This window comes from Barbus barbus, assembly GCF_936440315.1.
Source record: "Barbus barbus genome assembly, chromosome: 17".
NCBI lineage: Eukaryota > Metazoa > Chordata > Actinopteri > Cypriniformes > Cyprinidae > Barbus > Barbus barbus.
Genome location: NC_136745.1, coordinates 21,555,287 through 21,582,500, shown reverse-complemented (window position 1 = coordinate 21,582,500; position 27,214 = coordinate 21,555,287). Strand labels below are relative to the sequence as shown.

Sequence of the window (27,214 nt, the reverse complement as noted above, 5' to 3'; positions counted from 1 at the left end):
TAAAACATTTCCAATTTCCATCTTTTCCTTTGGTTTCAGTGGAAACAAGTTATAAACACCTCAGAGCTCAATGTCTTTCAAACATCTTACAATAGATTTTTTTAAAATGATATTAAGTTTATTTTTTAAAAGTAGTGCAAAGTGAACATTGATCACAAGGCATATATCAATAATTCATTAACAAACATTTAAAAATATGTAAAGATAAAACAAAATGCGTGTAATTCAAAAGCAGTCCACCATCTGGAACTGAGATTGGTTTGTCTGTGGGTTAACCACCATGAAGGGGAACTGGCTAAATCCAGGACGCTTGTTACAAGCAGCACCTTTGGACAAAAGAGTTTTGACAATAAATTCCATTATTATTATAATTATTAATATTCAGAATGAGTGCGCAAAATGTTTTAAGAAACAAACATTAGATATTAGCATTTTCTCACCATATCCACCAGTAGTATTGGCACAAATAATTGCTCCAAAGAAATTGGGGACTTTAGAACTTCTCGATTTTGGAGATAGCCGTCTTACAGGCAACAGCGGGTTGGGCTCCATTTCTCATTAAATCAACAGCTAGAAAACTTTGGAAAAAAAAAAAAAGTATACATATATAAAAATCAATAAAAGCCTTCAATTAGAAGGTTCATTAGAATCACACATTTAATTTATCAAGGCAGTTCATATAAAGCAATCTCTCAAGACAGGTGACTACCTAGGAAGGAAACGCATCATGATGTCTCCATCCCCTGTGGCGGTGGCTCCCCCCACTGTGCTGTCGGCATAAGCCCCGGCTCCAGCCACTGGTGAATCACCTACACGGCTACAGATCAGCATGCATATACTTCACTAAAGCTTTATTGACAGGGGACTGGAAACCCATTTCTGTCAGTAAAGCTAAATCTCAGTGAACAAGGTTCTTGAGGTTCTGTTTTTCTTCAGTTTTAAACACTCATGCATTCTGGCTTCAACGGGACAGTTGGACATACTATACTGACGGGCTGTCATACTCACCCTGGTATCTTATGTGTTGCTCCATTGGTGGACGTTGCAGCAGCCACCTGTCCATTCTCACCAATCGCAATCATTCCTAATGAGAATTTATGGATAAGAATGTAACGCTAAGATCATATGCATCAATGACTTGAATCAAGCAATGGTTTTCAAATATGTCCTCAAGGCATTCGGTCCATATATCATGGTTCATTTTCGTGATGCAAATTAAAACTATGGAATTTGGTACTCTGTGGACAAGACCATGCCTGCATTCAGAAAAATGCATTTGCATTTACAGACTAAAGACTGATCATTTTGTCTGGTCAGGTTATAATTGTTTTAAATATGTCATAAGACTCAACAGTTACCAATTGTGTCATGAGAAGTGGGGTCAAAATTTCCTTTCAAATTCTTTGGCTTCCACAGCTTGGCTTTGGGCTTGTATGGCCCACATGATTTGGAAGGGTCTGGAAAAACATTCTGTAAAATAAAAATACTAAATAAACACTTATTAATAACTTATGCTTTCATTTACGCTTTGATCTGGGACACAGAACAAAGTTGTTTTTTTACAACTTTAAAATTAAAATTACATAGCAAGGCTTTGTATTTTTTATGTTGCTCTCTGCTTTGCTTTATCCATCTTAAAAGTTTTCTGGGGAGTTTTTAAAGTTTTGATTAACTCGGCCTACAACGCTTACAGTTTAATCTGAGAATGGGAACAAAAAAATAAATAATGTATTCAGAGCATTGTTTCGGATATTTCCATAGGGCTTTGATTGTGCCAATAGCAGAATGTTGGTATCAACCACTGTATTCTTCATAAATCTCACTATGTATTATTCATTGTGTTTCACGGTGCATATTTTTTGTCAGTGATTACAATGATATCCTTCCATAACTTCTCAGCAAAGTCTGCATGAATTGAGGTAAACATGACTCTCTGTTTCTCACTGTACACTTAATAAGATTCGGAATGCACAAAGAATTCTGATTCTAACCGTAACACTGACTGAAACTTTATTTATTTATATCTAAAAGAAAAATCTTTTATGGTGTTTGGTACATTTGAAGTATACTGAAACGTTTTATCTGCCACAGATCATCTTCTAAACCAGGGTTCCTCAGATCTTTCCCTGGAGGTCCAATCTGCCGCAGAGCTCAGCTCCAACCCTGATCAAACTCACCTACCTGTGATTTTCTAATGATCTTGATCATGATGACTCTGATTAGCATGCTCAGGTGTGTTTGATTAGGGTTAGAGCTAAACTCTGCAGGAGTGGGCCAGATTTGAGGATGCCTGTTCTAAACCAATGTTTGAAGTTGCCAGAGGTGCTTAAGAACTTTAAAGGTAAACCCTGGAGTGATGAATACACCGAGGTTCCTGGTTTTTGGGGACTCACCTTTCTATAGTTGGGTTGACAATTCTGCTGCAACCACTGGGAGAAAATATCTGTTGATTTGTTAGTTGACAAGTACTCCGACATGAAGCCCATGTTTTCAGCAAAGATTGTGGCTGCATTAAGACAGAAACTTTTATATAGCAACGGTGATTTGAACAAACGGAATCACATAGTAGATCCGATTTGAAATAAACATTAGATACAGGAAAGAGCAAAAAAACGGAGCAGCAGGAGGCTGACTCAGCCTTTTTTATTGTAATGTGGATGTTAAGCAGCAACGCACAGAGAAAGAAAGCTGTGTTAGTACTCTATAATTCCTTTTAATTAGGAGAGCAGATGGAATTAATAGAACAGCATGTTATAAATAGAATTACAAAATGTAAAGTGCTGTATACTTCAAGCTGATATCAAATCTGTCCAGGCCTTCAGTGTCTGTCTGCACATCATTTTGAGAAATAAATAGTTGAAGAGGCCTTTTTAATACTCAAATCACTCCATCTGTGATCACATTTCTTCCCCTATCGGAACCTTTTGACCACTACAGCCACATGATTGGTTGATTAGATATGAAGTGGTTATTGCGTGTACAGATCCTACCTGATTCGCCCACTATAAAGGTGTGCTCAGTGTGTTCCATCACTGCTCAGGCGACACCCACAGCATTTTTGACCCTGCGTAGGTTTGCCACTGCCCCTACTTCCATTGTGTCTCTAAACACAGGACAAACAGCAAACAAAAGCACAGCTGATATTTAGCATATTGGTTTTAGAGGGAACAGAGAGGTCTTTTACAATATAAGATAGTGCTTGAATGTATAAAATGGAAGAATAATAAAATGAGTCTCATTTAATTATAAGACTTTTACTTTTCCTAGACCTTGATTAGAAATATCACTCAAATCAGGGTATCTATTGTAAAAAGCCCCGTGAGGCCTTACTAGACAAGAACCTACTGTGCTTAAACCACTTTTAGTTAATATTCCAAATAATATTTGCAAAACGTTTTTGTCTACATTCAAATTTTCTAGGATGATTTTTATGGTATTTTCATCATTTATTTATTTTACTGCAATTTTTTTTTGATAAAGTAATAATGCAATATACAGGCTAATAGCAAAAACAAAAAGGCCAAACTGAATATTTAGTTCCAGATTTTGGCATGCAATTTTTATTAATAATTTCAGTGATATACTGGGTTCCGGTGTTATTTTAGTATCACTGAGATATGATTGTAGTTTTGTTAATATTTTGGTTTTATGTTTAACTACCTTACTATCAATAAGCAGCAAATTAAGAGTTTATTGAGGGAAGACTCTTAGTTAACATTGAATATGCATCCTAATCTAAAGTGTTCTTGTCTTGCTTCATTATTAATTTTTATTATTTATTTATTTTTTCAGTTTTACTTATTTTAGTACATCAAGTTAAATGTAAATGTAAAAGTGACGTTTTAGATTTATTTATCCATAATAGCCTTGCTGGGTTCAAGCAGTTATATTTTGGTTTAATTATTTGCATGTTTTAAATAGTAATGGAATATTAATGGTGATTTATGCTCTGACATACGTTTTAAATTAATGATCTGCTAAAACTGTCACAATGTGTGCATGTGTGTTTTATGTTATTTAAACATTTATTTTTTATTTTTTAAATTGTGTTAATCTATGCCGAAATACATTCTTGTGTAATGCAATATATTAAAGTAGTACAACTTGACTTTTGACTGATGTAAAGTGATTCATATTATTGAGTGAATGGTAGTTGACAAATAAAAATTGGACATAGCAAAAATTAGTGTGACAGAAAAAATAACTTAACATACAAATAACATGAGAAAACTCAGGCTAGAGACAGAAACCACACAAATGTAGTCTTGTCATTCCTCAGAGCTCATTCACGGTAAAGTCATGGTTAATCTGCCAAGTGTTGATCACCAAGGGCAGCGCAGCTTGATTTAGAGGAAGCAAACTAATGATGACAAATACTCTTTGAATCATATTCAATACTCAGTGGATATATCCTACAAGTCTTTCAAAGTATATTATCAGACTGTAAAAGATCAGAACATCCTGGTCACGTGCTGTGTCATGCACCGTGTTTTGTCATGTGATGGAATTATGTTAATGATTATTTAAAGGGACCGCGTAGTCACAAATAGTTATATTTTGAGAAAATAAATGGGTTTGAATTCGATCTGAGTTTTCAAATGTAATGTCCTAGGGGTCGAGTTGATGTGTAAAGAAAAATATAAAGACTCAAAATCAAGGTAAGCAACACTTTGCAACATATTTCCATTGTGTGGGTGTGTGTGTGTGTGTGTGTGTGTGTGTGTGTGTGTGTGTGTGTGTGTTATTTCACTGTTTGTGTTTAGGACACATTTACACACACACACACACATGTTGGTTTTTGTGGTTTATGGGGACTCTCCATACGCATAACGGTTTTTATACTGAACAAACTGTGTGTGCTATTGCCCTACACCAACCCTACACCTAAACTTAGCCCTCACAGGAGACTTTGTGCATTTTTAGATTTTCAAAAAAACACCATTTAGTATGTTTTTTTTAAGCCTTTTGAATTATGGGGACATAGGCAGTGTCCTCATAAACCACCTTCATATTGTAATACCTCTGTCATACCCATGTCATTATACAAATTTGTGTCCTCATAAACCACATAAACATGCACACACACACACACACACACAAAAAATGGAAATATGTTGCAATATATGTTAATAATATGTTAACATATGTATAAAAATGTTGCATAAATAATAATAATTATATATATATATATATATATATATATATATATTATTAATATTATTTATGAGAAATCCTTCCCATGAGCGCAATAGTCAGTTTCTGGAAGTAAAAATTCCATTAATTTTCTCCATATTTCTGCAAAGGAATCGAAACAGCAAGTAATTCCAAAAGAACACTGTAAATTACATTATAGAGTCAAAAAAAAAAAAAAAAAAGTGAAAAAGTGGGCGGGCACTGTTGCGTTCTATACAGCAGCTACCTAGCTAGAAACAAAGCTGTAATGTACAGTAGCTTAAGAGCATTGGCTATTTAAAAGCTCTTCTTATATAGTGAGCCCCACATTGTTCATCACATGGGATTTAGTCACCTGGTTAAGCATAGAATATCTTACAGTAAATCCTGTAGGAACCCCAGCACAGAAACTCTCCCAAAAATAGGATGAAAAGGGGAACAATTATGTGTCCTGCCCTCTTATAGGCTAAACATGACAGCAATAGTACATACAGTACAGGTTTTGACAAAGTGTTGCTCTAACCAGAGAAAGAATGCAAAGATATTGAATTTACTGTTACATTATTCATAGAAGGAGTATACAGTATAGCATATTTTATTCATGGATTTGCCCTCATATAATAATGTCTTATGAAAGAATCTGTATGGAACAGAGGACTGTGCTGGAGCTTAGAGGAGGACAGCTCTGAAAGCCCAATAGAAAGAGTTATTAAATACACAGAGAGCAGGGCCAGATCTAACACTACTAATTTAAGTGACATAAGCAGAATTTCTAGGAGTGTAATACAGAGCCTAACAGCAATTTCTTTATGTTAATAATGTAATGTATGTAGAGTTACTAGTATACCAAACAAACAAGTAAAAAAAGACCCGTCTATAAGAAAGCAAGGTCCTACAACATTATAAACATGGTTACCATCTATTATGTTTGGAGTTTGGACATTCAGTCAAAAGAAGATTTATGTTAGCAATGGGAATGTCCCTTGACACACTGGAGACCGTTTTGAGAATGCATTCAGAAACCCACTGCCATTAAGAATGGTTCAGCCATTGGTTTGTACAGTACATTCTAAAGATGAATGTGAGAAAACACCTTGTTTTCATTTTTGTATAGTCTTTGTTTGCTTTTGTCGTCTTTCATTTATATTTAAGCTATTTTTCCCCCCAGTATTTACATTTTATTTTATCTCAGCCTCCAGTTAACAGAAACAGTTTTAATAGTTTTAGCTTTCATTATCAATATCAATAGCAGGCAAAGCTTGCTCTGAAATCTTAGCAAAATGCAATAAGACTGCAAGTGCATTGGATTGGATAACTTGCATTGAAATCAGGTTATTACATACAAGTTGCTACTAAGATGTGCTTCCGTATGTTTTTAAACAAAAAGTCAAACAGATGGCAGAATGTGTTTATTAATGTGCCATACTTTGAAAATAAATGTGAATTTCATGAAAAGTTCTTTTTAAAGTGATTTAAAAGATTGGAGTCGGTCAAAACTCACGCTGAGTAAAACTCCAGGTGAGGTGGCACTAACTAACACAGTAGTCACCTGATGAATGGGGAAAATTTCAATCAAATTTCAATATTTGGCATTGGAATAAACATTTAGCAATGACAGATCTGTCATCAGAGGATCCCAAATGTTGATGAACGAAGGTTTGGGAACTGTACTGCCCTCACACAAAATGTGTCTATATAAGGGACTTTTAAAATAATGCCAATCATATGCTAATAACAATGTTAATTATAAAAATTTTGCAGGTAGCTTGTGGCGTGTATTTGTCTATTTTTAGGCCAGATAGCAATTAAATATATGCTTAAAAGTGGGATTTTGAAGGCTAAGGTCACATAATGTCACTTATTGAACAGAAAAAAATTATTGAACAGATTGTGACCTACTTTCATGGAGAATTTTTGTGTTGTTATTCTTGTACTAAACAAAAGTAAACTAGTAGATAATCGTATATATATAAAATCATACATGCATTCGTACACACAGACATTATGAAAATTATATTCAAATTGCTTTGCGGAAGATATACTGTATGCATGACATTCAGAATGTTTTGGAATATTTTAAAGAGTCAGAATAATTTTTCAAGCCAGAAACATTCAAAGCAATGCCTTGAACATGAAATGACACAAAATAGGTGTCAACATGACTAATTCTAGGATGTTTAACAACAAACATGTAGCATAATGTGAGATTAAATATGCTTTACAGGGAAAAAGCATGCATTTAAACCCATTTTGACATCAATATATACAATGTCTTTATGCAAACATTTACCATGGCTGTCAGCACTAAATTAAGCAAATCCTGTACATTTCAAAGGAGACTCTACAGTACAGTTGAAATTAGATTATGTTACTTGGGTATTACATGGAGATCACATTAAAGGTCTTAAATGTAGTATTTTTCAAGTAAATAATCCTGAAGGAAATGGAATATAAGTTTATACATATATATCTATGTACTGTATCCCTTCAAACTATGTTTCTATAGAAATGTGAGAGATCAAATTTGTATTAATTTTTATTCAGATCATGCCATGATTCTAAACCAGTGTTCACCACTGGGAGATGTGGATAACATCAGAAATTTTAAGAAGTTCTGAAACTTGCAAAAAATTAACTATTATAAAATAAAATGGAAAAAGGAAAGCTTATAATCCAACATATGCTGGATAAAAAGAAAAAATGGACAAACATAATAGTGTAAAGACAAACAAAACAATTTATTCATGAGAAACGATGCTCTTGTATTTTCCCACAGGTGTGCAGTATGAGCACACAGTTGCAGTCTGCCTGCAGCAGCTTTAAATTCATCCAGTGATGATCGTCTAACCTTGAGGCAGTTCAAGTCTCTTAGAGGACCTAAAGGTCAGTCACTGAAGCGATTGCACCAGTTATGCCACATATATAGCCACCCTGCCTTGTCCGTGTCAGCTGTCCAGTCAGGGACTGTGATTTCTGCTTTGAACAGGAAGCCAACCATGGAGCAGCTTCATTTTTCAGCTCTATATCTATGTTCATTCCTGCCCAACTCCCAGCAATACCATTAATGTGGAATGAATGCCTCTGGCAAAACTTGAGCTACCAGAATTATGGGTATGAGTTTACCAGCATGCATCCATCTCTGCTGCATAAGCAAGAAAAAGAAAGACTTTCAGGGCCTAGCACAGAGGCTGGAGATGGGTTGATTGAATTTGAGCATCCATACAAAATAGGCTGTCTTCTCTGAGAAAATAAATCTCACACTGGATAAACATCTCAGGATAAACATAATTTTCTTTTCTTTTTTAACAAAAGATCTTTCTCTGTCTGAAGCCACAGTTGAATCATATTCCTAAAGTTTTTTAAATGTTGTAAGAAACAAACCCATTTTAAAGACATTTTTAACTTCAAACTGTTGTTTCTAGCCAAAATAACGCTTCGTGCTTGATCTTTGCATATTTCTATCCTGATTCGACAAGATGGATTTTTCACTGGAGAAAACTATGTTATGGACAGAAGACTCTTCTTTCTTAGAAACGCACATCTTTTCACTTCATAAGACATTAACTGGTGCACTAGAGTCGTGTGGATTACTTGTGATATATTGTAATGTTTTTATCATTCTGATGGCACCCATTCACTGCAGAGGATTCATTGGTGAGCAAGTGATCTGTTTGATGACAAAACAAACTCTTCTACATCTTGGATGGCTTGGGGTGAGTACATTTCAATTTTTGGGTGAACTATTCCTTTAAGTTTAATTTACATGCAGTATTTCTTTTGTTGTGTAGTCTTACTCTGAGCCCTTCAATCAAAATCCAAGAGTGTAAAGAAAGATTGATGTTTTTTCTCATTATTGTCTCTGTCTTTCCAGCTCAGAACATTGTGAATGTCAACAGAACAGCTGCATTAAACCTTTCCCTGAAGCATGTTTCTAAAAGACACTTATCAGGTAGAGAAGAAAAGAATGTTTGATGTCCTTATTCGATTTAATAGCCTATACGGAGAGAAAGTCCTAATAATGCTTGTTCAACTATGTAGAAGATCATTTTAGGCACCAAGTAACTTTATTTTTTGGTATATGCTGTATTTACCTTGATACCCAGAAAACAATTCTGATTAGACATTTTACAAAATAAAAACAATTATAATAACACTTAATCATAACTTTTTACTTCTCATGTTTAACATGTAGACAGAAAGACTCAAAGCTGTTAGTTTACCAATGTAAATAAATCACTTACATTATCAATTATAATCCTATAATCCTGTTATTTTCAGTTCTTTATTGTGAGCTGAAATATGTAAGGATTCCAGTATGGCCTTGTGTTCTAACAATCTGCTTAACAGTTTTCTATAAACTTTTAAAGTTGTATTTGATCAAAATCTGCAGATGTTCATATGTCGCTAAACTGATGTTATCTAGCTGGTTGACATGGATGAGGTTTTGTCAAAATTGCAAGAGGGAATAAAGATGAAACATCAGTGTCTTGAAAGCATCTGTTAGAAATATCTGAAATACTAGTCCATTAGAAGGAAATGTTACTTGGTTAGAACAGGTTTTAAAAAAATCTTATTTAACAATCTTATTTATTGTTGATCAGTATCTCTGGGGAAAATCATATGCCCTATTATGTTTGTGTGCTATTGCTAAAGGATGCAAAAAATACATTTTATTCATTATTTTTGTTTAGTTATATTTTTATAATAATTAAATAAATGTATTATTATTATTATACTTTTTAATGGCCAGATCATTTTACTTGGTCTAATATGAGCTGGATAAAAATGAACTGTTCTTGTACCTCGCTAGTCTTTTCTTTGACCAGTTGATGGGGCTGTAGAGTCACAGTGGAACCTGAAATAAACATAATTGGTCTAATCAGTGCTTCAGGATTGCATTAGGATTACATTACTTTGGCAGGGAGTTAAAAATGAAATAATGCTGTAAATAATAGAGAGGGGTCCACACTGTTTGTTCATTGCTTCCTTTGAACTATATATTGCAGGCAAACAGGATCATTTGTATTTGTAAGTAATCTACTGCAGTGGTGTTTGTATATTTTAAGGTGTAATCTATCTCAAACAGAAGAAAACACAAGTGCCTGCGGTGTTTGTGATCGTACTTGAATGGTTGACTTATTCCCCGCTGCTACACTCTCTTTCACCTTCTGTCTGCTCAGTGCAGATAAGGCTGGTGTTATAAGGGCCGTAATATGTTGTATCTGAGGTTAAGGTTAGATATCGTACAAATAATCCTCCAGGGGCTTTAAAAAGCTGTGTTATTCTTGTCATTCTCTTGTTGTCTTATTTCTAGGGGCTACTTGCCATTTAAAATGAGTAACGAGTTGCATTACAATGCCAAATTAAATCAAAGACACGTGTTTCGTGGTTTATTTGGGATTTGCTGTGTGATATTTTACTTTTAGACTGCAGTTGTTGGCCTTGAAAATCAAGGGGGAAACATTCATTTAATTCTAAAATAGGCCTAATTGGAAAAAAAAAATTATAAATGTAGCACCGTTTTTGTAATATCTCCACCATACATGAACATTTGCTGAAAATGTAGTTACCCTCAGACCATCTAAGATGTAGATGAGTTTGTTTCTTCATCAGAACCGATTTGGAGAAATTCAGCATGAAAACTTTTTCTCATCAATAGATCCTCTGCAGTGAATGAGTGCTGTCAGAATGAACTTTTTCACTGGAGAAAACAGTATTATGGATAGAGGACTAGTGATTTAGCCAGAAGCATGGCTTTGAAGTTCAAAACATCTAAATTATGAATTTGTTTATTACAAACATATGTGACCCTGCACCACAAGACCAGTCATAAGTAATATATTTGTAGCATTAGTCAATAATACATTGTATGGGTCAAAATTATCGATTTTTCTTTAATGCCAAAAATCATTAGGATATTAAGTAAAGATCATGTTCCATGAAGACATTTTGTAGATTTCCTACCGTAAATATATCAAAACTTAATTTTTGATTAGTAATATGCATAGCTAAGAACTTAATTTGGACAACTTTAAAGACGATTTTCTCAATAATTTTATTTGTTTGCACCCTCAGATTCCAAATATTCAAATAGTCGTATCTCGACCAAATATTGTCCTATCCTAACACACCATACATTAATGGAAAGCTTATTTATTCAGCTTTCAGATGATGTATAAATCTCAATTTGAAAAATTTACCCTTATGACTGGTTTTGTGGTCCAGGGTCACATATTAGGCCTATTTCATTTTTGGGAGACCAGGACTACCTTTAAGAAGGGATGGTATATCCCAATGGGACCTTCTTGATAAATAAAATTAAAATGAAAACCATTACTTCAAGGATTAACCTATAATTCTTTGTCTTTTATTTTACAATCTTTCCTTTTTTTGTTTTCCTCAGCCGAACTGATTTGGCTAAATGAAGCTCTGTAGTCACCTTACAAAACATTATCGTCATGACTCGTTCTAGTCAAAGTCAAAGTCGTGACGTATTGTCAAGTATGGTTACCCATACTCGAAAATGGTGCTCTGCGTTTAACCCATCCAAGTGCACACACACAGAGTAGTGAACAAATGCACACACACACACACACACCGTGAACACACACCCGGAGCAGTGGGCAGCCATGCTGCAGCGCCCGGGGAGCAGTTGGGGGTTCGGTGCCTTGCTCAAGGGCACCTCAGTCGTGGTATTGAGGGTGGAGAGAGCGCTGGATATTCCCTCCCCCCACCTACAATTCCTGCCAGCCGGGGGCTCGAACTCGCAACCTTTCGATTACGAGTCCGACTCTCTAACCATTAGGCCACGACTCTAACCATTAGGCCACGACTCCCCGTTCTAGGTGCTGCATATCACATTAGCATTTAGTGAGTGAGGTGCTGCCTAGAAATCAACAGGATTATATGCATCTGTGGCTCGCTGGCCACATCCTCTCAGTCCTCTTGTGAATTTTGCCAAGCTGGCATCTCTTGTGCAGTGCAATTTAATGCTTCTCCATCTCTAAGAACAAGCCTCCCTTACTCAACCAAAATAGCAGTGTTTTTCTGCACCCCACTGTGATATGAACACTGTTCAGATCATTATAGCTCAGAGGCAGAAATAAATGGCAAAATCCCATGCGATGACGGTGTTGCGTACTGCATGGGATGGTCAAAAGCCATCTGTGAGAATTGTGCTTCTGGTGGGTGTTCATTTCATCATGAAAAGCTCATCCTCATATCTTTAATTAGTTAAAGAAGATTTAGTTAATAATAGTTGATGGTGAAACCCCAAGGGTGTCTGATATTAAAATGGCTCTCCGCAGAGAGGTATTCATTTTTCGTCCATTCAGTATTTTCCCTTTGGGCTTATAGTCCAATATCACATTTTACAGTGAACCTTTCAAGCTGTGGGGGGTTCAGTGAAGACAGTCTTGGTGTGTCTGACGAGAATTTCAATCACACAACAGCTGATACTTGCTGCATATTGCTGCATTGATCAATGTTGTTTTTTTTTTTTAGAAATAAATCATTGAAGAAGCTCTTGAATGCTTTTTACAGTCCATCAGTGCTTTTCTATTCTCTTTTGTTTTTTGTCATCCTGAAGGTCTAAACACTTCACTGACTGAATTACATATCGGTGTACGCAACTGTTTAGGTCACAAAGATTTAATTGGTTAAATTTATTTAATTGGTTTTGCAATGTCATAATTGCTTGCTTTATACGTAAAACATGGAATTTTTGCAATGTTAACATCACCAAAAATATTGTAAAAAAATAATTGTTTTCGAACAGGTTTCCCGGTACACCCCTCGTCTTCCATTGGTTGGATAATCAGATAATCCCGCCCCAAGCTCACACTATTGGTTGCTATATCAGACAAGGAGGCCCACAGTACTGCACCTGATATTTTAAATGTTTTTGAATGAAGTCTCTTTTGTTTACAAGGCTACATTTATTTAATCAAAAATAAAGGAAAACCTGTAATATTTTGAAATGTTATTAGATGAATAACTTTCTATTTGAATATATTTTAAAATGTAATTTTTTTGAGGAATAGATAGTTCAGACGAACAGCATTTAAGTGAAATAATTTTGAAGCTTAAAAGGTATTTACAGTTTGTCAGTTTGATCAATTTAAAATATCCTTGCTGAATAAAACAACTTGCTGACCCTAATATTTTTGAGCAGTAGTGTAAATGTACTTTTGATGGAGAAACATGCTGTAATAATGAATGTTACACTGTAAAAAACTTAAACCAACTTAAAATTTTAGTGATTTTTAATAATTTGAGTTCTCTCAACTTATTTTTGTAGGAGATTCTCAACTTTTTGCTGTCTAAACTTAAAACAACAAGTTGAGAAAACTCAAAAATCTGCTGAAGCTGGTTGTCTTAAAATTTTAAGTTGGCTCAACTTTTTTTTTTTTTTTTTTTACAGTGTACGGCTTAAAAGTAAAACCTTGACCTCCTGGGCTGGGACTCTATCAAACTGAAAAATGTTTTGAGAAATGTTTTCAGTATTTTTTTTAAGGAGATCAGCCAACAAATGGCTTGCTTACTGTTGTCTTTGAATCGCTGAGATAGGACAAGCATTATAACATCAAACAAATTACACATACCATCTTTATATTTGAAATGGGTGACACATACACGCGCACACACAAGTGAAAGGTCATAACAACTTTAATCTCGCCTCATCCCCGTCTCCTTCCTCTCCCTCACTCTTTTAATATTTGTAGCAGGTTCATCAAGAGTGAACAACAGAACGAGTTTATATGACAGACAGCTTTTGTCTTTGATATGGTACAGATTGTCTCTGGATAAGGTTTCCGTCGTTGGAAGAGTAGCGATTAGACTTGTAGCATGAATGCAGGTGAAATTTTCTCATTTGTGTGTGAGCAGCGGGGGGCCTGTGAGATCTGCGGTGTCTTTGAGCACCGCTGACTTTGAACATTCCTCATCTAAAGCTACAATGTAAATCAAACTGTAACCTCAGCAAGGTGAACTCTGAAACACAAAAGCTCTTTGCTGTCATATAGTAGCCAATCATAGTCAGAACACGTAGCTCCATACATGAATGGATAAAGATAAAATTGAGTTCTAAAATGAGATGTAGTCACACTGGAATTATATTATATTATAGAATTGTAGTTTCCATCTTGATTTTTTTATATTGCTGAAAAGCATTTCCTATGCTCACAAAGACCAAGACTGCATTTATTTTAAAGCAGTCATTTCTATTTTAATATATATTTAAAATGTAATTTATTCTGTGATGGCAAAGCTGAATTTTTAGCAGCCATTAAATGTTTTAGCAGCCATTTCTCCAGTCTTCAGTGTCACATGATCCTTCAAAAATCATTCTAATATGCTGATTTGATGCTCAAGAAACATTATCAATGATGAAAACAACTTGTGCTGCTTAATATTTTTTTGAAAACTCAAATGAACAACATTTATTTTACATAGAAATCTTTTGTGACATAATAAGTGTCTTTATTTTCACTTTTGAGCAATACAATGGATACCGACTAAATACAAAAAAATTACTGACCCCAAGCTTTTGAACAGTAGTGTATAAATAGACTCGTAAGTGTGGTGAAATCAAGCTGGAAATATATAACAGGACAACTATATATGGGAACTCATTTGTTGTTGTCTATTAACAGCACAAATGCTGCCATTAGACGGGTGAAGACAATCACGCACCCTGGAAAAAAAACGTTTCCTGCTGTGCAACAAATATGTTCCCTCTTCCCGTCATATTCTCAAGGTGATTAATTAGCATTAAGTTGAGGCATGCAAAATTTATGATGGACACGCTTAAATAGGGTAAAACAACTGTGCACGCAGGTAGATAAGGGACAGTTTTGTCCATCAAAGAGGATTTGCTGTGTTAAGATATCAACATGTTATTTTGTGATCAATGTCTTTAAAGAAATATTGCCAAAGGTGTAATTTTCAGAACGATGTGAATACATATGTGATGACAGCAGATTTTTCACCCCACTGGGTATGAGGTAGCCTATATCTGTACAAAGAAAATGTGTTGCATGGCCTTTGTGCTTCCATTGAAATCTACCAATTTTACTTTCTTTCCGATTCTCTGAAACCATCTGTCAAGTCAATCTGTTTAGAATTTACCAGACTTTTGCAGAAAACTTCAGTCGCCATAGGGGGGAACCTGTTTGCGACAAAAATGTTGTAATTTTGACTATAGTTGCAAAACATTTCAAATGGCCATATGCATTGACTGGCTTTATACCTCTGTAACTAGTTGCCTTATGGTTTAATAAATAGATTGGCTTATGTTTCATTGGTTCATAAAAAGCATTTGGTGTTTGATTCAGCATGCTGTTCGTTTGTTCAAAGTAGCTGACATCTGTTCCATACTTTAGTAATGCCTCTAGGATGCTTTGTGGTCTTCTCTGTCTGATTCTGGAAGCCAATCCTGAATTGTTCAGAGACTGTGCTGCTCTCTCTAAGGCTGCAGATGCTCCAGCTATAGTTTTTGAAGTGATTTAGGAGAACCTTGTATGACACAACATATGTCATAGTACTCTGAAACAAGTCAGCATTGTCTTATGTGGCTTATTTGACACTTACAGTATGTTTGGATACTGTAAGCGGATGAGAAACAAGGCATTTTAAGGTTTGTTTTGAACAGAAAAAAATATGCTATGTTCAAGCATCCATCTATCCATCCATCTGTCCATCCGTCTGTCCATCCATCCATAAATCCATCCATCAGTCCGTCAATCCATCCGTCCGTAAATCTATCCATCCACCAATCTGTCAATCCATCCATCCATAAGTCCATCTATCCGTCCATCCATCCATCTGCGCATCCATCTATCCGTCCATCCATCCATGTTTTCAAGTCCTTTAAACTTTCAAACTTTGTTTTTCTAGTTCAAAATGAAAAGCTTATAGAATTTTTATTTGAATTCATTTCAGTTCATTTTATATATTATATAAAATCCATCCATTTTTTCAAAACCTTTAAACAAACTGCTTTTCTTGTTAAAAATAAAAAGATTATAGACCTATGAATTCTGAATTTAAGTTTATTTTATATAATATGTAAAAAAAAAAATTCTTTAGGTGACATTTCAAACATTTAACGCTGTGATTTGTGTAATACACAAAGAGATGCAGGTAAATACATACCCACAAGTAACAAACTCCCTTTAAGCCAAGTTCACTCAGCAGTTCGTCTTGTTAACGCCTCCAGGCAGCTAGTATAGTGTCTACTTGAATGGAAAACTGTTTGGCAAGATTATGTTTCATGTGCCATACCAGAAACAAAATCTGACAACAGTAGTATGCTACATTTTGCTTCTTCAGCAGTAAAAATGCTAAAACATTAAGGTGAGCTTCCAGCAATCTAAATACACATTCTAAAGTAGGCTACTGTTATCTGTCACGGTGCACACACGAGGAGGAACACGGAAACACACAGACGAGGATGTAAACTCAAATATGTCTTTAAAGAAGACATCAGGGCAAGGCAAGGCAGACATCAAACACCGGGGAGTAACGAGTAGACCAGACGGCAACTAAGGCTACGTCCACACGAAGACAGGTTTCTCCGTATCCAATCTTTTTTTTTGCCTCAAATTCCGTAAACACAGAGTCGTCTCAGGAAATATCTGCGTCCACACGGAATCACTGAAACCGACTGAAAACGATGTAGTACACATGCCAGACCAATATGTGGCGCTGTAATTCTGCCACAGAGATACACAAAAAAACAGAGAAGAAGACTTGGACCATGTGCGTAAACCTTGCGTGCTGAATATAAACTAACACACAAAGCAGAAGATTTTGCTTTAATAAAACTAATGAGCACAAACACAGGCACGTAGTCTGACATTGTTGTTGTTGTTGTCGCTGTTATGTGACGTAGCGGTGTCTGATTAGGGGCGAGACGTGGGCTGATGACATCATCGTTTCAGAAAATATACGGATTCGCCATCCACACGAAAACATGAAACCGGCGTTTTCAAATTTATCCACCCTGGGACCCGGTTTCAAAAATGATCGGTTTCACTCTTCGAAAACGCCGGTTTCGTGTGGACGAAGCGCCTATACGGTAAAAAATGTATGCGTAACCCGTAAACCCGTCTTCGTGTGGACTGGGCCTAACTCAACAGACAGGACTATAAACACACAGGTAAATCATAGATAACGAGACAAACACAGCTGGACAAGAATTAACTAATGATTACATATAACAAGGACAGGAAACAAACCAAATATGGAAACATGAGGCGGGAACACATGATACACAGACAGAGGACTGACATTAACAAGGTGCATGTTACATTTCTACAGCCACTGTATTAAGCGTTTTGATTTCTCCCATTTATTTTTCCTTGAGTGGTCCGTCTCCTCCTCCTTAAACTGTCTGCGCTAGCAGAGGCTATCTAACAAGGCATGAAACACAAAAGGAAGTTTGTGTTTTTCTGTTCTGTCCAATTTTTTGTACTTGTGTTCATGATGAAGAATGAATGTTTTGCATGGCATTTGATCTGCAGTTTCTATGCAGCCTGAGGCTAGAGATGTGATTCTTATGCAGTGTGCTAAAAGCTAACAGCTACTGAATACCCCTCGTCATGCCCTTGTCACTGCATTTGTTAATAAGCCACAGGACTATTAGTTTTACCTGAGTCAGGTAATCATTACTAAACCAATTTAATTTCCGTACTGGGAAAATTATTGGCAAGGGGAGAACGGGGCAGGCAAAGATGAATCTGAATCTCACTTATGTAATGAAATGTGTGTGGAGTATTGATCCCTAAGGTTGTTTTCCAGGTGCCTTGCACTAGTGTCTGCTCTGCATTAAAGTAATGGCTTTATAATTTGGCATTTGTCCCCCTCCTCTTTCGCTAGATGGATGCATTGTCAAATCATATAATATGATGATTTGACAATGCAAATGCACATTCCTTTTACATTTGTGAGGTGTCTATGATTCTATACAGATAGTGGCTCTCAACCTTTTTGACTTGAATGCCCCATTGTCCAACACAATATTCAAAAGCTCCCTCCCTCCCATTTCTAACTGTAATTATTGTCTAATTTTTTATTAACATACTCTGTGAGTATTAATATATTAAAGTAATTAACGATGATTCATATTGTGATTTCTGAAGTTTCAAGAACTACTTAACAACCGTTATTCAGGGGGGTGGATATATATATTTTAATTTGAATTAAAGCCACTTGTTTTGAAACTGTGTTATTAACAGACAGTGGTAGTATTAATATAATAAAATTAATTTATTTTGTGATTTCAGAATTTTCAAGAACTACTTAAAAACAATTGTTTAGAGGGAAAAATATAAATTTGATTATATATAATATATAATAATATTTTATAGGAATCTAGTTTACATCTTGATTTTTAGTTGTTGTCATTTTAGTTCAAATTAGTGTTTGATATTTTTAATATATCAGTACTTTTTAGTCACCTTGAAGGGATAGTTCATACAAAAATTAAATAATTTACTCACAACTTTATGTCCTTGCAAACCTATTTTTAAGACTTTCTGTCCTCTGCAGGCTCGAAAGAAGATATTTTGAAGAATGAAAGAGCCCAAACAGCATTGACTTTCACTGAAACATTTTTAAAATAAGCTTTTGTTTTCTGCAGAAGAAAGTAAGTCATACAGGTTTGGAATGAGATGAGGGTGAGTGATGACTTTATTTTTGAATAATGAATTAAACTTTTTGGGTGAACTACCCCTTTAGGCAGAAAAGACAGGGATGGAGAGGATTCTCTAAGAATGAATTTTGTGAACTCTGTGTGCACTGTTAGAGTTTATTTGCACACACTGTTTGTGGTGATTTAGTGTGTGGTTCACTAAAGGAACTATGCAAATCAGGTAATGGTGCAAAAGTGGCCTCAAAATCTCAGTTGAACAAAATTTTTAAATCCAATCTTGCAAGCAATCATCCGTGCATCTATACAGTATGACTTGATTCTGAACTGTAATAATCAGTTATGCTGATTCTCATTTTCTGGAATCTATATAAAAATATACACTCTTCTTTTTTCTTTTTTTTTACCAGCCAGTTCAGTTGTAACAATTTCAATAATTGACTTGGCTTCAAGAAACAGAAATGAAAGAAGGCAGAAGACACTCTAGTTTTTTTATTCATTTATTTTTGATGTTGCCTTGCTCGAAGAAAGAGCAGAATCTTGACGATGCATCCATGTGAGATGAAAGCCTAATTATTCACAAAAGGAGGAGGAAAAGAGCGAGTTTAATTGGGCTGAGAATGAATCTATGCAGGGAGAATGCAAGTATTGTGATAGATGGTGTGTGTATCTCCTTAGACACTGCAGAGGGAATTATAATGTTGGGGGTGTGGATGGTGGGTGCCAGCTACTGTGACTCACAGTTGCTTGGTCAGAAAAAAAGGAGAAAATGACAGAGGGAGAAACCAAAAGAGAGAGATACAATCAGCCAGTTAATCATTAAGGTTGTGCCCAGCAGGAAGTCTTAACTGAACCACACTTAAATCTTCCTCACCGTTCACTACACTATAGACAGCTACATAATAATTGAGTCCACACTGAAGCCATTAGCTATGCTACTGTCCAAGCTGTGAGTTTAACTTATGCAAAAGATAATAATATTGCAAAAGCAATTTGAGAACAAAGCAGCTTTTTCAACCCATGTTTTGGAAAGAACAAAATAATCACTTCCAGGGAAATCAGGAAAAAAATGGAAATGGAAGCCACTGTGACTCTTTTATTAAATGTATTTCAATTATTTGTGGTATAGAGCACAGCCATAACACAAAACTCTCACTAACTTCATGTTTGCTAGGGGTTAGCCTAGATGTAATAGTATCAGACTGTTCTGGTGACAGTCTCTGACTCATTTCAGAATGACCATTATCAAAAACAGTCACAATAGTTTTTTGGTTTTGTTTGATGTGCATACACTGTAGGAATTTACTCAATGTATTTTCGATGTAGTTTATGCGCAAATCATATGTGTGTGTGTGTGTGTGTGTTTGATTATTCGATCAAAATACAGCAAAAAGTAGTAATATTGTAAAATGTTATTACAGTTTATATTATGTTATATAAAATTGTAGTTGATTTGAAGTCTTGATTTGACCACAAATGTTTTTGAAACTAGTCTCTTATGCTCACAAAGGGTGCATTTATTTGATTAAAACACAGTAAAAAGAGTAATACAGTGAAATCTCTATTGCATTTTAAAATTTTAAAAACAGTTTTTTATATACTGTCTTCTATTAAAATATATTGTAAAATATCATGTATTCCTGTGCTGGTAAAGCTAAATTTTCAGTAGCCGTTATTCCAGTCTTTAATGTCACATGATCCTTCTGAAATCATTCTGATTTGGTGCTCATTTATTATTATTATCAATGTTAAAACAGTTGTGGTGTTTAATATTTTGTGGAAACTGTACATTTGTATTTATTGATTTCTATTTGATGAATAGAAAGTTAAAAAGAACAGCATGTATTTGAAATATTTCTGTCACTTTTGATTCATTTATTGTGTCATTGCTGAAAAATTATATATCTAGTAGATTATATACTGTTGGATTAGTACATTAACATTATTTTAAATATAATTTTCCAATATTTGCATAAGAATGCTTGGTATACTTGAATACCAATAGAACCTTAGCAGTTTACTCATTCGTCAGCTTTTGGTCTGTGATAACTGCCTATACAAGAATGTGTCAGCTTGCGTGAGAAATGAGTTATGAATGCTATTCTGAGAATGAATTGAACGAATAGTAAGACTCCAAAATCATCGCCATCAGTTTACAGTCGGTAATAAAAAATTCAAAGAGGGTTTAATGCTACAGCACCAAACTAATACAAATTAAAATGGTTCTTACATTATTTAGAAGGAAGAGCTCTACTCTACCTTAAGTCTGCAGATATTACAACCAGCCTTTAAAAGCTAAAATGTAGCGTGCAGCCCTGACAACCGCACAGTGAGCCATTACAGCTCAGAGGAAAGTGCCACTGCCATGAGAGTGTAATTTGGACTCAATTAAATCAACTCCCCGCTGTTAAGGTCCTCAGTATCGCTCTATCACAGGGCTCTAGAAGGCCCCTGTCCTCACATCGAAAAGCAGATATGGACATAATTATTTCCTTAATTGCAAACTTCACTTTTGCCTCAGACTGAACGGCCATCTTGAGAATATTTAAGCGACATGGTTGTTAGTTTTCCACTGCTGGAGGATGATGGGGGATAATGGATTGTATGGAAGCGGAAGAGAAAGCCTTCCCTCAGACTGACACATATAAGTACGCACATGCACAGAGGCATCAGACATCCACAGGTAGCTCCCGTATTGGCAGCTTGTCTTGTATTTTCAAGATGAGAATCTATATCGCACTTGTCCTGCTGTCACTGGATGTGAGAGACACACCTGGAGCTCTATGTGTGCACGTTTCAAAGGAGGGGAATTCAATACGGAATTGTTATAATTCCCCACTCAATTAAATGAAAGTGCCTGTTGAATCCTCATATGTACACTTCATTTATCAAAATAACACAGACATGGAGTAGAAGTCTGATATGTGTATTTATACAGTCGGAAAACAAATACCCAGGTTATGCTAGCTCTCTCTCTGCTTTGTTTCCCTAGTCTACAGTATTATCCCAAGCCTGTATTAAGTATTGATCAAGCTCTGTTTAAAGAAGGATTACATGATCAGAGAGACGGCAGTGGAATGAGCCTGACTTGTTCTTTAATTAAACATATCAGGAGTAATTGAATGACACACTGTAGATGGGTCGTTCTGTCACTCTTTTGCCATTGATGGTTAGTGTCTCATTGCACTGAACAGATCTGATGCTTGATTGAACGTGTAAGGACTGCTGTAGTCATCAGCATGGATTCGCTTAATTCGGTAGTAGTTGTTTTGTTTTGTTAGATTTTACAGACCAAAGCCAGGGGTTTACTGTGCGTTTTATCTGACCTTTACAGTTGATGCTTGTCAGATTGTATGGTCTCAGCCTAGTAAGATCTTGAGTTAAAGCCGAGGTATACGGTGTGACATCAACTGTCATTTTTTCCCCTAATGTTTATGATAGTTGTATAGATGTTTTCCCCCTCATATAGGTCAGTACATTCCACCCCATCCCCTTTTTGAATTGAAAAAATTAATACAAAATATATATGTTTGTTCATTTTAAAATTCTATTAATCAACGAATCCTTAAAATGTATTATGGTTTCCACAAAAGTAATAAGCAGCGCAACTCTTTTCAACACTGATCATTTCTCTAAGTTTCTCGAACACCAAATCAGTATATCAGAATGATTTCAGAAAGATCATGTGACACTAAAGACTAGAATAATGGCTGCTGAAAATGGAGCTTTGCCATCACGGAAATAAATGACATTTGAACAGTTATTTTAAATTGTGAAAAAAAAAAAATATTGTATTGCTTTCTTAACTGTATTTTGATCATATACTGTTAACGTAAGACAATTTCAAAATCATTAAAATTTTTACCAACCCTCAAACTTTATATAATATATTTATATATATTTTAAGTAGAGCTGTCAAACGATTAATCACGATTAATCGCATCCAAAATAAAATGTTTACATAATATATGAGTGTGTATATTTATTATGTATATATAAATACAAACTCATGCATGTATATATTTAAGAAAAATATCTTGTTTATATATTATAAATATTTATATATAATGTAAAATATAATAGTGTAAATATATAAAATGTAAATATTTTCTAAACATATACAGTATGTGTGTGTATTTATATATACATAATAAATAAACAGAGTACACATACATATATTATGTAAACAAAAACTTTTATTTGGATGCGATTAATCATATAACAGTACTAATTTAAAAATTTGGTAATTTTAGGTAATTTGTGCATTATTAAAGTGTTAAGGGAACAAATAATGAGATATCCTCTATAGCTGAACTTTTTTATCCCTCTCTCTCACTCGCTCTCTTTTTCTCTACATACAGATGCACATATATTATCAATCGCTGTGCTGCTCTTGGCTCTCCATTAGACAGTCATTGAGTAGCCACACTGCAAGACTCCAACCAAAAATTCCTGAAATTAATCTCTGACGGCCAAAAAATCTTTGCAAAATTGCACAGCATACAGCCAGCATATGCGCAGTGCACATGTGTGAAAATATGATTTCCCTTTAGTGATTTAGGCAAAGAGATAGATTATTCACTCACACTTACTCTCAAAATCTTTTCTGTCTGGTTTGCGTCTCAGTTTCTCTTGCTCTTTCACACACTAGATCTCTTATTCATTCACTCACTCACTCACTCACTTACCCACTCATTCATTCAGTTACTCATCTACGCACACATACACACACTGGGCAAAAGAGGCTGATATAATCAATCATTTTGGAGAAAATCACAGCACGCAATCTCTTCTGCTCAAACCTGCATAAATGTGGTATTAGGGACACGAGTGTCATTGGCTTGATGAATCACCAGAGGACTAACGATTATGGAGATCACTATTGACTGGTCATTCATCTCCATGGCTTTCAGATTCATGCTTGGAGATCGTGGCATAGACACAGGCATTCTCTGCTTTTATTCCTGCAAGCTATTCTTACGAGTGTCCTGGTTGAATGATGCTGGGTGATTGTACATTAAGAAGTTTTGACATATGGTGACTTTTCTCTATAGTATAATTAAATTTAGCAGTCTTAATCCATAGGTTTGGGGATAATTCTTCGAATTCCCCAAACTTGGACGTTTAATAGACTTGCAGCTTCATCTAATTAAAATATACAGTTTCACAGTGAACAGAATAAGCCTCAACAGTAAGTAGCTCATCAGTGGCCAAGTTTCTGGAAACACTGTCACCTCAGATGAAGCAATTCCTCTTGTTAACCGCACTATATTTGGAAGGTTACTCTGTGCCATGGTGAGTCTTTGGAAGTCATCTAGAGACATCAGACTTAATTAGGAAACTGATTCTGTGAAATGGCACTTCAAGGTCACTATAAAATGCATCAGTATTTTCAAACATGTAAATTGTTCACTGATGTGCCACTGAATATGCCTGTGTGTCACCTATTCAAATAGTTTTTTCCCTTACTTTTGTGATCTTTAAATAGACCACCATTCTGCTTATCAAACAATGGCTTTTGTCTCACTTTTTATGGTTGTGAAGTGAATGTTCAAATGCTATCAAAGGTAGTGGCAGAACTGTTGTTATTTGATGTAAAAGATGATCAAAACTACAATAACAAGCAGGGGAAGTACATGCATATACACAACTTTATTCCCATCAATCCATGCATTCACCTGCTTGTTCTACTCTCAAAAGTTTGGGATCAGTGAAATTAATACTTTTATTCTGCAAAGGCACACTAAATTGATCAAAAGTGCCCAGGTGAAAAAACGTGCTGTGCTATTTTGAGACACCATGAATATGAACTGAAATGTTCCTTTAACATAGTATCTCTGTGTTAAATAAATAAATAAATAAATAAAATAATTACCACTATGTATGATAGTGTATGAAAGATACTACAAGTGGAAAGTATTTTTTTTTTTAAATACAGATTTATTTAAATACAGTAATTAGAAGGAAGTAATAAAAATAACCTTTACAGTTTTTTTTAAATAACATATGTTAAAATCTCATTTTAGTTCATTTTCATGGTGTCTCAAAATAGCACAGCTGAGTACACTTAAATGTTCTTAAGATTATCTTAAGAAGTACTAAAGAATACTTTTTAGTATATTAAGTATAAAATTAGTGCGTGAAAATAGAGCACTTTAAGTACATTATGGAAGTGCACTTTTTTTTCACCTGGGTGACAGTTATGACATTTATAATGTTACCAAAGATTCTATTTCAAATAAATTATGTTCTTTTAATCTTTATATTTACCAAATAACCTGGAAAAAAAATCACAAACCTGTTTTCAACATTAATAATACTAAGAAATGTTTCTTGAGCTGCAAAGCAGAATATTATAATGAGTTGTGAAGAATCGTGTGACACTAATCGCTGCTAAATATTTGCCATCACAGGAATAAATTACATTTTAAAATTTATCAAAACATTTCACAATATTGCTCTTTTTTTTTTTTTACTGTAGGATCAAATAAATGGAGCCTTGGTGAGTTTAAAAGACTTATTTTCAAATCATGAAAAAAACAACATAAATTGCAGAGGTTAAATTTGGATCTGGTCTAATGTGATCTGATTAGGCTTGAAATACAATGACAGCAACCACAGCTAAAGCGAGAGTAAAATAAGCTCTTCCCTTTTAGCAGTTAAATTTGGTATATTCCTCCTCTGAGAGTAACCCGAAACAGAGTGCAGTTCCTCATTTTCCCTCATGCACCGTAACTCCTTGCCCTTACAATCGCTTCGCTATTTACCGCCTCAGATACTGTTGTACATTGAAATGGAAGGTGACATACATAGTAAGATTCATTGTCAAGTTCAGTTAATTTGACTGGTAGCCATCCATTCACATGGATTCAGGCAGGATGTTGATAACGCTACTATTCAGAGCCAAATGTGATGATGCATATATTTTGATTGAATGCTTATAAAGGTGGGCAATTTTGGGATTTAAAATAGTATTTTGGATCAGTGAATAGTCATTCAGTAAACTTAATCTCAGTATCTCGTACACCGCCTTTGTTACAACAGAAAAAGGGAGATTGTTATGTATATCCTAACCGATTTCCCTGTCTAAACATTTTTATTAGAGGCCCACAAGCATCTAGCATTTTTCTCAGCTATATCAAAAAACAGCTACTGTATGTCTAGAAGATAACCCTTATATTGCGATCAATGGAAATTGTTTTTTGTTTGAATACTGTATGTGCATGTACCACCCTCAGATTCCATGTCCAAATCGTTTGTTTTCAAACAGACAGATGTGCCCTCATCTAATATGAGAAATTACACTGTTACTCATCCCCACTAGAGGGTACAAATGAGTCCAGCAGTGGTAAAGTGATGGATTAGCTGGAAAAAGAGACATTTAGTACTGTCCCAGAAATTGTGTTTCGAGGATTTGGGCAGACCGTATTCATAGCAATGTTTGCAGAAAATCTGTTGAAGAATTACAACTTGATGGGAGCAACCACTGTTTACAATGCTTCTTATAAATTATAATTTGTAATGCTGTTTGACATCTGAATTGGTGACAAAAATGTTATTGTGGCATGTTTACTGCCAATAAGAAGCAAAGCATATTTTAAAGCCAAATTTCAGTCAATGCCAAATATTAGTATATTGTTTATATGATGCACATTGCAATCACATGAAATGTCCTTCAACAAGGTATATTTCAAAATTACGAGTATATAATTCTTAATAACATCTTTGAGCAAAAAGTTTCATTGACATGGTGAAGAATGACATACTTACATAATGAGGATAAACTGATACATTTTGGACTAGCTCGGCACCTCTGCAGATAGAAGCGTATCACTTTTCTGTTGTTGTCCTTCAGTTGCAAAGCAGAGAACTGATCAAGCTGGCTTTCATGCAGATAATGGCACTTCCTGTTGGGAGAGAGTTAGATGTTTGGTGTGGAGGCTTGGATACAAAGCTCTGGTGAGTGGAACAGCTTGCCTTGAGAGATAACTCCATCTCAGCATGAGGTCTGAGGCTGGGACGCAGGAGGAGGGTGAGGAGAGCACTGCCGCTCCCCCTGCTGAGTCCAAAACCTCTGGACTCGAACTCTCGATTCTGTTCTCGCTGGACTTCATTACATGCAAAGGGCGAGTGAAGATAAAAGAGTAATTCAGAGAAAGAATGAGGAGATAAAAGTGCAGTTTGTAATGGAAAAGAAAATAGCTGAAAAGAGTATGAGGATAGAGGAGAAAGAAGAATGAATCTGAGAAAAAGATGGCTAGACGGGTGTGGGGGAGGAGAAATGGGGGCGACCGAAGGGAAAACAAGAGATATCGGAAAGCGAAAAACAGAGGAGGGCAAAGGGAACGACAGACGCCTCAAGCTCTCTTTCGAGTGGGATTAAGTAGCTGG

At 35.3% G+C, this 27,214-nt stretch overlaps 1 pseudogene across 1 annotated transcript; it reads right to left on the bottom strand.

Annotated features, from left to right (window-relative positions):
• Nucleotides 1-225: 225 nt before the first annotated feature.
• LOC306883610 (N(4)-(beta-N-acetylglucosaminyl)-L-asparaginase-like) lies at nt 226-26,937 on the bottom strand (annotated as a pseudogene). The gene is made up of 8 exons: nt 26,801-26,937; nt 2,991-3,103; nt 2,394-2,506; nt 1,359-1,470; nt 1,009-1,084; nt 710-817; nt 441-578; nt 226-326 (listed from the first exon to the last, which is right to left on the bottom strand). The product of its transcript is annotated as a N(4)-(beta-N-acetylglucosaminyl)-L-asparaginase-like (transcript).
• Nucleotides 26,938-27,214: the final 277 nt, after the last annotated feature.